Source organism: Panthera uncia (genome assembly GCF_023721935.1).
Source record: "Panthera uncia isolate 11264 chromosome E2 unlocalized genomic scaffold, Puncia_PCG_1.0 HiC_scaffold_19, whole genome shotgun sequence".
Taxonomy (NCBI): Eukaryota; Metazoa; Chordata; class Mammalia; order Carnivora; family Felidae; genus Panthera; species Panthera uncia.
In genome coordinates, this window is record NW_026057588.1 from 15,876,723 (window position 1) to 15,890,639 (window position 13,917).

General features: G+C 39.5%; 1 protein-coding gene across 1 annotated transcript in view; it reads right to left on the minus strand.

The window, feature by feature from the left end:
* The window catches only part of LOC125916171 (zinc finger protein 82 homolog), a 69,175-nt gene extending 57,899 nt beyond the window's left edge, over positions 1 to 11,276 (minus strand). Inside the window, exon 1 of the mRNA XM_049622335.1 lies at positions 11,190 to 11,276. The gene's annotated coding sequence lies outside the window, so the exon portion shown is untranslated. The remainder of the gene's footprint in view (positions 1 to 11,189) is intronic.
* Between the last annotated feature and the right edge of the window lie 2,641 nt (positions 11,277 to 13,917).

Below are 13,917 nucleotides of genomic sequence, written 5' to 3' on the forward strand. Positions count from 1 at the left end.
TTAAGCTCTTAGTTTGTTTTTCAAATCGACCAACATAATCTATTATGTGCCAAGCACTGTGCTATATACTAAAGAATCAACAGTAATCCGGAAAGACTTGGAAACAACTCCTTCTCCCATACTTCTCACTTTAAAGTCCCCTTTTCTGGTCTCTCCTACTGGTCTTGCCTTGGTTAAAGGGACAATCTCAAGTGCTGCACCTTCCAAGTCAAATGAGCAAGGAACCCCCCCCACCTTTTTTTTAATTTTAGAGACAGAGTACACACACAAGCAGGGGAGAGGGGCAGAGGGAGAAAGAATCTTAAGTGGGGTCCACACTCAGCATGAGTGGAGTCCAACACTGGGCTCAATTCCATAACCCTGGTATTATGACCTGAGCCACAATCAAGAGTTGGACCTTCAACTGACTGAGCCACCCAGGTGACGTGGTCAGGAAACATTCTTATTTCAATAGCTCCATATTATGTCTGTTACATTCCCAACCCTCTTCATCTTTGCTCCTAGAGTATATCATCTCCAGCTGAATTCTTGCATCTGGGGAATCTGCCCTTTCCTTCTTCTTTTATTTTTTTTAAGTTTATTTATTTATTTTTGAGAGAGAGAGAGAGAGAGAGAGAACGTGCGCACAAGCGCAGGAGAGACGGAGAGGAGAGACAGAATCCCAAGCAGGCTCCACGCTATCAGCGCAGATCCCAGTGTGGGGCTCGAACTCACCAACTGTGAGATCATGACCTGAGCTGAAACCAAGAGTTGGACACTCAACCAACTGTGCCACCTAGGTGCCCCTGACCCTTCCTTTTAAAACCAATAATCTCTGTGGCCAAGACTGTAGTATGTTTACAAAATGACCACATGTTGGGTATGGAGCACCGCCAAAAGATACCACTACAGACAAGAGAGCCCTCTGAAATCTACTAAATAAAATTTTTGAGAATTTTGCACTTTTCTAAATAAGCAGTCTTTTAATAAAAATATGTTTTAAATTATTTCCAACATTATCCTGAAAATTTCTCGTATACTAAGAATTGTATTTGTTAGTAAAAGAGACCTGAAAAGCACTTTAATTTTTCTGATATAACGAGAAGGCTAGATGTAGGTAGTGGTTGCCCTTGGCCTCCATGGTTGTTTCGACACAATATCTATCATCCAATTAAAAAATGCTAGATAGGGGCGCCTGGGTGGCTCAGTCGGTTAAGCGTCCGACTTCGGCTCAGGTCATGATCTCACGGTCCGTGAGTTCCAGCCCCGCGTTGGGCTCTGTGCTGACAGCTCAGAGCCTGGAGCCTGCTTCAGATTCTGTGTCTCTCTCTCTCTCTGACCCTCCCCCATTCATGCTCTGTCTCTCTCTGTCTCAAAAATAAATAAACATTTAAAAAAAATTAAAAAAAAAAATAAAAAATGCTAGATATGCTCAGAGATAAAGCCAGAAAACAGAACCATGGACAATTCAGATATTAGAGTTGGCAAACAATTTAAAATAGCTTTAAAATAGTTTTAAAATGTTAAAAACAACCAAACTATAAGGAAATGGGTAAGATAAAGAAATTAAACAGAACTGAAATCTGTAAAAAAGAACCAAATAGACAACCTACATCAGTAAATGAGGAAATTAAGAAATGAGGGCACCTGGCTGGCTTAGGCACAAGAACACATGATTCTTGATCTCAGGGCCGTGACTTTGAGCCCCACATTGGATATAGAGATTACCAAATAAATAAACTAAGAAGAAAGAAAGAAAGAAAGAAAGAAAGAAAGAAAGAAAGAAGGAAGGAAGGAAGGAAGGAAGGAAGGAAGGAAGGAAGGAAGGAAATTAAGAGAATTACTGAACTCAGAGGCACCTGGGTGGCTAAATCAGTTAAGTGTCCAACTTCAGCTCAGGTCATGATCTCGTGGTTAGTGGGTTGAAGTCCCACATCGGGCTTTGTGCTGACTGCAGGGAGCCTGCTTCAGATTCTGTATCCCTCTCTCTCTGCCCCCTCCCCCGCTCTCCAAAACAAATAAACATTAAAAAAATTAAAAAGAAAAAAGAATTAATGAACTGAAAGACAAGTCAAAAACAAACAAACAAAAAAATCCACATGAAGTAGAAAAAAAGAACAGAAAGAACAGAAGTGAGTATAAGACAAAAGGGACACAGTCCAAAGATTTACCATATATGTAAGTGGAGTGTCTGAGGAATAAAAGAGATTGGAGAGTAATAATTGTCTGAACTGATTAACTGATTAAAAGCCTCAACAAGAGTTTCAAGCTCAGCAAACCTGAAGAATAATAAATAAAAAGGAAAACACAGAAAACAAAAAGCAAAACCACAACCCGAGAAAAAAGTTTTGAAAGTACCCAGAAGAAAAAATGTTACCAATACCACTGATGAAAATGAGAGGGATAACACAAATGAACAAAATCAAGAATGAAAACGTGAACATCATTATAGATGCCACAGACATTAAAAACATAATAACACTAATAACTTCATGCTCTTAAATTTGAAAGCTTAGATGAAACAAATTCTTTTAAAAATATGCCAAAATGGACAAAACAGACAAAAAACCTGAAACATCTGAAGAGGTAAATTGATTCCACAGTTTAAAATCTTCCTATCAAGAAAAGTTCAGGCCCAGATAGCTTCACCAGTGAATTCTTCCAAATTTAAGGAAAACCTTTAATCTTACACATAGTGAATAGAAAAACACAGGGAACTCTTCTTAATTCATTTTATGAGGCTAATATAAGACTGATATCAAAACAAAGACATAAAATGAAAATTATGGGCCAATATTTCTCATGAACATACATGCAGAAGTTCATTAGCAGATCTAACCCAGTGAAATTGTTAAAAAGTTTAATACTTTATGGGCAAGTAAGATTTATTTCAGGAATGATAGGTTGGTTCAAGGTATGAAACTTAAGATAATTTACCACATTGATAATAATAGTAAAAAAATATCCTCTCGAAGACACAGAAAATGCAATTGCTAAATTCAGCCCCCATTAATGTAAAAATCTTAGCGAATGAGAACTTCCAACTTGATAAATAGCATCTACAGTAGGTGTTCTGTAGATGCTAGATACAAGGACAATATACAAAAAAAAAAAAAAAATTGTACTTCTAGCAATAAACAACTGGAAAAAAAAAATTAAATACCACTGACAATGTCAAATACCCAGGCACAAATATAATAAAAGATGTGCATTGAAAACTACAACAAATTATTGAGAGAAATTAAAGACCTTAACAAATGTAGACATATACTATATTTATTAATTGGAAGATTCAATATTGATAGGATGTCAATTCTCCCCAAATTAACATATAGATTCACAAACAAAACCCCAGCAAGGATTTTTCATTTTTGGTGAGAATTAACAAGTTGATTCTGACATCCAAGGGACTTACAACAGCCAAGACAATCTTAAAAAAGAAAAGAAACAAGGTTGGAGAACTAATACTATAGATTTCAAGACAGTGGCATTGATAAAAAATAAAATAAAATAAAATAGAATTACAGTCCAGAAAGAGGATGACAGTATATATCACCTGATTTATGATAAAAGCCTCTAGCATTTCAGATGTGCAAAGATGGTGTTTTCAATAAATACCATACACAAAAACTAATTCAAGATGGACAACAGATTTAAATATGGATGCTAAATCTATAAGAAAACATAGAGTATCTGCAGGAACTTGAAAATATAAAGATTTCTTTTCAAGATATGAAAAAAGCACTAATCATAAAAAACAAAGGGCTAAAAACCTGCTAGGAAAATGGGAGAAGACATATACATAGGCATAAGAAAGTACTCAAAAATGATGCCATGTTGAAAGGACACAGGAGCTAATTTGGAGTTCCTAATGGCCAAATCTGGGACAATTTGACCAACAAATTATATAACAATAACAATGGATTAAAACTCATAGAACAAAATAAGTATCCATTAGTTAATAAACAAGTAATTGAATAAACACATGAGGAATAATGGACAGCTTTTTACAGAATTTAATAAATATAGAAGGAATGATGGAAAGAGAAAACCACCACTAGGCACACACCACAGTAATAGTTGTTACAGACAAGAATTATCAATGGGTGAAAGTATGATGAGAACAGTATTTTTTTAAGTTTATTTAAGTAATCTCTACCCCTAACATGGGGCTCAAACACATGACCCTGAGATCCAGAGTCACATGGTCTTATGACTGAGCCAGCCAGGCACCCCCATGAGAACAGTAGTTTTGCATAGTCTCTAAAGCATCTCCCCACAAGATACTTATTAACTAAAAAGAGAAAAATAGTTTTACAAGGAAGAAACCTGGCAGATACCATCTCAACCAAGTGATCATAGTTAACATTACCAGTAATGAGATATACTGGTATCATTATATGACACATTGAGAAGAACATAAACACTATTTCTGTGATCTTTTAGCCAAAAATGCATAGTCTAAATTTAACCATGAGGAAAAAGCAGACAAATCCAAATTGAAAGACATTCTACAAGAAAACTGGCCAGGACCCTTCAGAAGTATCAAGGTCATGAAAGATGAAAAGAACTAAAGAACTATGTCTGATGGGAAGAGACAAGACAACTAAATCAATGAAGTATTTTATATTGGGTCCTGGAACAGAAAAGGGCACTGATAGGACAATTAGCAAAATTTAAGTAAGGTTTGTAAATTAGTCAAAAATCTTATTTCTGTGTAAATTTCCTGATTTTCATCATTGCACCATGGGCACCTGAGTGAAGAATACATAGGAATTCGGGGAGCCTGGGTGGCTCAGGCAGTTAAGTGTCCAACTTCAGCTCAGGTCATGATCTTGCAGTTTGTGGGTTTAAGTCTTTCCATCGCTCTCTGCCCCTCCCCCACTTGCACACTCTCTCTCAAAATAAATAATACACTTAAGGGGATGCCTGGGTGGCTCAGTCAGTTAAGCATAGGACTTTGGCTCAGGTCATGATCTCATGATTTGTGGGTTCAAGCCCTGCATCTGGCTCTGTGCTGACAACTGACAGCCTGGAGCCTGCTTCAGATTCTGAATCTTCCTCACCCTCTGTCCCTCCCAGACTCGCGCGTGCTCGCTCTCTCTCTCAAAAATAAATAAGCATTAAAAAAATTAAAAAATAATAAATTTTTAAAAAGAATATATAGGAATTCTTTAAACTACATTTACAATATGAAAATAAAAAGTTGTCTTTAAATGAAGACAAAAAATTTTTAAGGGCAGTGAGTGAAAACACCTGAACAGACACTTTAAAAAACAGGATAACTTCTGGGACGCAGCAAAGGCAGTCATAAGAGGAAAGTATATAGCAATCTAGGCCTTCCTAAAGAAGGTAGAAAGATCCCAGATACACAACCTAACCTTATGCCTTAAAGAGCTGGAAAAAGAACAGGAAATAAAACCCAAAACCAGCAGAAGACAAGAAATAATAAAGATTAGAGCAGAAATTAATGCTATCGAAACCAAAAAAGCAGAACAGATCAATGAAACCAGAAGCTGATTCTTTGAAAGAATTAACAAAATTGATAAACCACTAGCCAGTTTGATCAAAAAGAAAAAGGAAAGGACCCCAAAAAATGACATCAAGAACGAAAGAGGAGCGATCACAACCAACATAGCAGAAATAAAAACAATAAAAAGAGAATACTATGAGCAATTATATGCCAATAAAATGGGCAACCTGGAAGAAATGGACAAATTCCTAGAAACACATATACTACCAAAACTGAAACAGGAAGAGAGAGAGGCAAACCGTAAGAGACTCTTAAAAACTGAGAATAAACTGAGGGTTGGGGCGCCTGGGTGGCGCAGTCGGTTAAGCGTCCGACTTCAGCCAGGTCACGATCTCGCGGTCCGTGAGTTCGAGCCCCGCGTCAGGCTCTGGGCTGATGGCTCGGAGCCTGGAGCCTGTTTCCGATTCTGTGTCTCCCTCTCTCTCTGCCCCTCCCCCGTTCATGCTCTGTCTCTCTCTGTCCCAAAAATAAATAAAAAACGTTGAAAAAAAATTAAAAAAAAACAAACAAACAAACAAAAAAAAACCTGAGGGTTGATGGGGGGTGGGAGGGAGGGGAAAGTGGGTGATGGGCATTGAGGAGGGCACCTGTTAGGATGAGCACTGGGTGTTGCATGCAAACCAATTTCACAATAAATTTCATATTAAAAACTAATAAATAAAACCCAAATGCTATAAACTCTGAAAAAAAAAAAAACCTGAAACAGGAAGAAATAGAAAATTTGAACAGACCCATAACCAGTAAAGAAATCAAATTAGTAATAAAAAACCTCCCAAGAAACAAGAGTCCAGGGCCAGATGGATTTCCAGGGGAATTCTACCAAACATTTATGGAAGAGTTAACAACCTATTCTCTTGAAGCTGTTCCAAATAACAGAAATGGAAGGAAAACTTCCAAACTCATTCTATGAAGTCAGCATTACCTTGATTCCCAAACTAGACAGAGATCCCACTAAAAAGGAGAACTACAGACCAATTTCCCTGATGAACATGGATGCAAAAATCCTCAATAAGATATTAGCCAACCGGATGCAACAATACATTAAAAAAATTATTCACCGTGACCAAGTGGGATTTATACCTGGGACGCAGGGCTGGTTCAATATCCGCAAAACAATTAACGTGATTCATCACATCACTAAAAGAAAGGACAAGAACCATTATGATCCTCTCAATAGGTGCAGAGAAAGCATTTGACAAAATACAGCATTCTTTCTTGATAAAAACCCTCAAGAAAGTAGGGATAGAAGGATTATACTTCGAGGTCATAAAAGCCATATATGAAAGACCCAACACTGATACCACCCTCATTGGGGAAAAACTGAGAGCTTTCCTCCTAAGGTCAGTAACAAGACAGGGATGTCCACTCTCGCCACTGTTATTCAACATAGTATTGGAAGTCTTAGCCTCTGCAATCGGACAATACAAAGAAATAAAAGGCATCCAAATCGGCCAGGAGGAGGTCAAACTTTCACTCTTTGCAGATGACATGATACTGTATATGGAAAACCCTAAAGATTCCACCAAAAAACTGCTAGAACTGATTCATGAAGTGAGCAAAGTTGCAGGATATAAAAATCAATATACAGAAATCAGTTGCATTCCTATACACCAACAATGAAGCAAACGAAACAGAAATCAAGGAATTGATCCCATTTACAGTTGCACCAAAAACCATAAAATACCTAGGAATAAATCTAACCAAAGAGGTGAAAAATCTATACACTGAAAACTATAGAAAACTTATGACAGAAATTGAAGAAGACATAAAAAAATGGAAAAAGATTCCATGCTCCTGGATAGGAAGAACAAACATTGTTAAAATGTCAATACTACCCACAGCAATCTACATATTCAATGCAATCCCTATCAAAATAACACCAGCATTCTTCACAGAGCTAGAACAAACAATCCTAAAGTTTGTATGGAATGTGAAAAGACCCCAAACAGCCAAAGCAATCTTGAAAAAGAAAGCCAAAGCAGGAGGCATCACAATCCCGGACTTCAAGCTATACTACAAAGCTGTAATCATCAAGACAGTATGGTACTGGCACAAGAACAGACACTCAGATCAATGGAACTGAATAGAGAACCCAGAAATGGACCTACAAACATATGGCCAACTAATCTTTGACAAAGCAGGAAAGAATATCCAATGGAATAAAGACTGTCTCTTCAGCAAGTGGTGCTGGGAAAACTGGATAGCGACATGCCAAAGAATGAACCTGGACCACTTTCTTACACCATACACAAAAATAAACTCAAAATGGATGAAAGACCTAAATGTAAGACAGGAAGCCATCAAATTCCTCAAGGAGAAAGCAGGCAAAACCTCTTTGATCTTGCCCGCAGCAACTTCTTACTCAACACATCTCCAGAGGCAAGGGAAACAAAAGCAAAAAGAACTACTGGGACCTCATCAAAATAAAAAGCTTCTGCACAGCGAGGGAAACAATCAGCAAAACTAAAAGGTAACCAACGGAATGGGAGAAGATATTTGCAAATGACATATCAGATAAAGGGTTAGTATCCAAAATCTATAACGAACTTATCAAACTCAACACCCAAAACACAAATAATCCAGTGAAGAAATGGGCAAAAAACATGAATAGATACTTCTCCAAAGAAGATATCCAGATGGCCAACCAACACATGAAAAAATGCTCCACATCACTCATCATCAGGGAAATACAAATCAGAACCACAATGAGATACCATCTTACACCTGTCAGAATGGCTAACATTAACAACTCAGTCAAAAACAGATGTTGGTGAGGATGTGGAGAAAGAGGAACTATCTCTTTTGCACTGCCGGTGGGAATGCAAGCTGGTGCAGCCACTCTGGAAAACAGTATGGAAGTTCCTCAAAAAGTTAAACATAGAAATACCCTACGACCCAGTAATTGCACTAGTAGGTATTTATCCATGGGATACAGGTGTGCTGTTTCGAAGGGACACATGCACCCCAATGTTTATAGCAGCACTATCAACAATAGCCAAAGTATGGAAAGAGCCCAAATGTCCATCGATGGATGAATGGATAAAGAAGATGTGGTATATATATACAATGGAGTATTACTCAGCAATCAAAAAGAATGAAATCTTGCCATTTGCAACTAAATGGATGGAACTGGAGGGTATTATGGTAAGTGAAATTAGTCACAGAAAGACAAAAATCACATGACTTCACTCATATGAGGACTTTAAGAGACAAAACAGATGAACATAAGGGAAGGGAAACAAAATATAAAAACAGGGAGGGGGACAAAACAGAAGAGACTCATAAATATGGAGAACAACCAGAGGGTTACTGGAGGAGGGATGGGCTAAATGGGTAAGGGGCATTAAGGAATCTACTCCTGAAATCATTGTTTCACTGTATGCTAACTAATTTGGATGTAAATTTAAAAAAAAAACAAAAACAAAACAGGATATACAAGGGGCACCTGGGTGGCTCAGTCAGTAAAGCATCCAACTTCAGCTCAGGTCATGATGTTGTGGTTCCTGAGTTAGAGCCCCAAATCTGGCTTACTGCTGTCAGTGCAGAGCCTGCTTTGGATATTCTGTCTCATCTTTCTGCCTCTTTCCAGCTCATGCTCTGTCTCAAAAATAAACAAAGATTTAAAAACAAAAAATAAATTAAAAAAATTAAAAAAAAAAACCTTTGGAAAACACACACACACACACACACACACACACACACACACACACACACACACCAGAATATCCAAATAGCCAATAAACCTGTGAAAAGATGCTGAACATCATTACCCATCAGGGAAACAAATTAAAACTGCGATGAGGAGTGCCTGGGTGGTTAAACAACCAACTTCGGCTCAGGTCATGATCTCACAGCTCGTGAGTTTGAGCCCCGCGTGGGGGCTCTGTGCCCTCAGCAAAGAGCCTGCTTGGAATTCTCACTTTCTCCTCTCTCTCTGCCCCTCCCCTACTTGTGCTTTCTCGCTCTCAAAATAAATAACCTTAAAAAAAAAAAAAAAAAACTGTGATGAAATTCCACTACATAACCACCAGAATAATTAAAAGACTGGCAATCTCAACAGAGCCAATGTGGAGCAACTCTCATACGTTGCTGGATGGATTGGTACAACCACATGAGAAATTGGTAGAATCTATTAAACAAATGCCCACCATATTATCTAGCAATTCCACTCCTAAATATTTAGCCAAGAGAAAAGCATTTACATGTTCACCAAAAACAGAGAATGTTCATAGCAGCAATACAATCTGTAACAGCCAAAAAATGTAAACTATCAAATGTCCATCAACAGTGTAAGCAATTAATACATTGCAATACATCCCCATGTAATGACAACTAAGTACAACTACAGTGGACAACTTGGACGAATCTCAGACATAATGTGGAAGAAGCCAGGCATAAAAGAGCACATGCTATACAATTCCATTCATATGTGAAGTTCAAGAATGGGTAAAATTAATGGCGATAGACTTCTGAACAGTGATTGTGGGAGAAATAACTGGGAAGGGGCATGAGGGAACCTTCTGGGGTGCTGGCCATGTTCTTTAGGTTGCTTTAGGAAATTGTGTTACAGCTGTATACTTAGGATTTGTGCACCTTATGCTCTACCTCCTAAAGATGTTTTTTAAAACTGTGAGAATCATGTTTTGGTAGAAACATGGAGCAATGAGAAGTTTCAAATATTGCTGTGCAAGCATAAATGTGCACACCCACTTAGGTAATTATTTTGGTACTACTGAGTAAAGTGTAGGATATCATATGAGCCAGCAATTCCACTGTCAGGTAGAGAAACTCATGCACATGTATCCGCTGTAAAAGAATGCTGTGGCAGCGCTGTGTATAAAGTCGGAAACTAGAAACAATTCAAACACCCATCATTAATTGGAGGGATGAATAACAAGGGTATACTTCAAAGGATGTAATGCAAAGAAAACAAATGAACCACTACTATATTTAATATGACAATTGTCTAAAACATAGTTGTACAAATAAGCAAAATAAAAGACAAAAGATCATATGATAGCATTTGCAAAAGTTTTAAAACGAGGGAAAACCATAGTATAATATGTAGGTATACAACCTAAGTGAAAAAACCTCATATATTTATCCAGTCACCCAAAACATAATCACACGACCACCACGGGGACAGACAGCTAGCGGTAACCCATAACCAAAGCAACAGGGCCAACACCCTGGGCCTCAACGGTCACATAAGCACAACCACACATTTACCAAGAGGACATTCAGTCACAACCGCACTGACACAGGCACCACACGCCCGCAGATGGTCGCACAGTCACAATCACACTATCCACAGATAAAACCACATAGAATTCACAAGTACCCCCAACTGTACTCTGCAGCACACAGTCACAGAGTCGCACAATCACACGCCCTAACGGGAACAAACACTATTATTACATCTACTGAGTCACAAGCTCCCCACACCTTCACACACAATGCCGCACGTGGTCCCAATCACTCACTCTCTCCCTTTCTCTCTCTCACACACAAACACCACCGAGTCACATCCAATCACACCAGAACAGTCACGAGCTCCCAGACAGTGCTGCACACGGGTAATCACTGGAAGCACACACCACAGGAACAGCTAGTTACAACCACACGGTCATTCACTACATACTACCAGCCAGACACAATCACACAACTTCAATCTTACCTCCTCCGCCGTACAGAGCCGAGCCTCCGGCCCCGCCCTCTCCTAGGGAGCCTCACCCCGGGCCTTCCAAGCTTCCAAAACAGCGGTACCCTCCACAGCGCTGCAACAGTTGTGGGTGCAGACCTGAGGGTACCGCCAGCGCGTGACTTGGAGGCTGAATTCACGCGAGAATCACAACGATGCCGAGGAGTCCTCTGGGAAATGTAGTCAGAAACTTACCTGTGGCAGGCAAGATGGCTCCCGGTCGCCAGAATTTCTGTAAGGGGTTAGCTGAGGCCCTGCTTAAAGGATTGCGCCCCCTCATGGAACCGCGCACCGGAGGCCTCACAAAGGCTGGCACGGCCTTAGGCAGTGGCTTCCAAAAGCTACTCTGACGTGTTTGAAACGGGGTTCCTTCTCTGGCCCACCCTCCTATCCTCAGGAGTTGTACGGACTCAGAAGGAGGGCTAGTTTGGTTTAGGTAAGATAATTCGCACCATTGAGCCTTCTGGGAAATGTAGTTCGGAGCAGGGAGAGCGTTGGATGGACCCTTTGAAATTCGTCTTGATTCTTCACTGCTCGCGCCTGGCTACACTCCAGAGACTTCTTGGGAGGGTCATTGCGCCCAAGGAGTGCGCAGACTTCTTTGGTCGCTTTTTCGGCCTTTGTTCAGGCGGGAGTTTGGCGTGGGGATCCTCTGTGCAAACGAGTTGTGGGATCTGAGCTTCTGAGACTTGAAGCTAGGGTGACCGAAAGGGAGGAGACTGGAAACCTGCAACGGGATTGGGGAGGTCCAAGGGGAGGAATTGCTAAACGTGAAACGGGTTTGGAAACGCCAAAAGGGAGGGGTTTGCGACGTTGCAAAGGGGGCTGGTATTATTCTGTGCTATTGATTTGTGTGTGAAAGTCAGGGCCTGAGGAGAGTGATGGGATGGTGAGTCAGCCTTTGCGGGAAGCAAGTAATGGGATTCCAGGTGTGTGTGATTTAAGGTGTTGAGGGGTCGTGGGGAGAGAGAGAAACAGTACTCAGGATTTTGTGTCTGGGTGTGTAATTGGTAATTTAAATAAATATCATTGTATGACTGGGATTGTATCTTGGAGATAATCTCTGAGCCACAATAATAAAACAGTAACAAGGATAGATTTTCCTAGAATGTGTTTTTTCTTTAAAATATTTTTTAATGTTTATTTATTTTTGACAGAGAGAGAGAGAGAGACAGAGCATGAGTGGGGGAGGGGCAGAGAGAGAGAGAGAGGGAGACAGAATCTGAAACAGGCTCCAGGCTCCGAACGGTCAGCACGGGGCCCCACGCACGGGGCCCCACGCGGGCCTCGAACTCATAACCTGAGCCGAATTCGGACGCTCAACCGACTGAACCACTCAGGCACCCCTGTTTTTTTAAGTATTTTGGTGGGAGAAAGTTTACATAATTGAACTGGTAAGTGAGTTAAAGCCTGACTTTTGGGTAAAACCAGTAGCATTGTTATGGAATTGAAATAAAATTAGCATTGTTCTCTTAAAAGAGAAAGTATTTGAAAAGGACTTTTTTTGTTTATTTATTTTTAAAAATTTTTTTAACGTTTATTCATTTGGGGGAGGGGCAGAAAGAGAGACATACACCTAGAATCCGAAGCAAGCTCCAGGCTCTGAGCTGTCAGCACAGAAGACTGCTTGGGGCCAAACCCATGGACGGGGAGTTTATGACCTGAGCTGAAGTGGACCCTTAAGAGACTCAGCCACCCAGGCGTCCCTGTTGTTTTTGTTTTTGTTTTTTAAATGAACTGCTTGCTCCACTTAAAGTACAGACCTTGGAGACATAGCAGTTCAGTCTTCTGTGTTCTTTTAATGTCCTTGTGATGGGATGTAGGTCTAAAGGAGCTGATTTGTGAAATCCTGGGCTAAGAAATAAAGCATGAAGGTAGTGTGGACCATTGCAATAGCAGAGAAGTAAATTAGTGTCATTCCCATTTTATGAAGAGAAAAACTTGGCTTAGAGAGATCAAGGAATATAAGTTTATAGGTCCTTAAGGAGCCTACTCAGACAAGCTAATTTAGTAATTCCCTCCGCTTACCCTCAGACCAGGTGGATTTTATTAGGTGTAAAAATAGATTGTTCCTAATTGCAAAGATGCTTTATCCAGGTATGTTACTACAGTTACTTTTAACATTATTTTTTGTTTTGCCTTTTAAATATTTGTTTGTTTGTTTGTTTATAGTTTTGAGAGAAACAGTGGGGAAGGGAGAGAGAGAATCCCAAACAGGCTAAGTGCTGTCAGCGCAGAGCCCCCTGCCGGACTGGATCTTACTAACCATGAGAGCATGACCTGATGTGAAATCAAGAGTCAGGTGCTTAACCAACTGAGACACCCAGGCGCCTGTAAACATTTTATTTTTAAGTAATCTACACCCAACATGGGCACAAACTCACAACCCAGAGATCAAGAGTTGTATAGTCCACTGACTAAACCGGCCAGGCACCCAACATAATTTTAAATAAAAAGGAGAATGTAAGGTAGTTGGGTCTAAAATTCCTGTAAGTTTTATATATACAAACAAAAACTTAGAATAGGATAAAATTCTTCAGGATAATCTTAGCAAAAAATAAATCCTATTTAAGAAAAAGTTTAAAACCCTATGAGGATACACAAAAAAAGACTTAAATGAAAAATTATACCATATTCTTGAATAGAAATCCTTTATTATAAAAATGTCATTTAAATTAATTTATGAATGTAACATGATCCCATT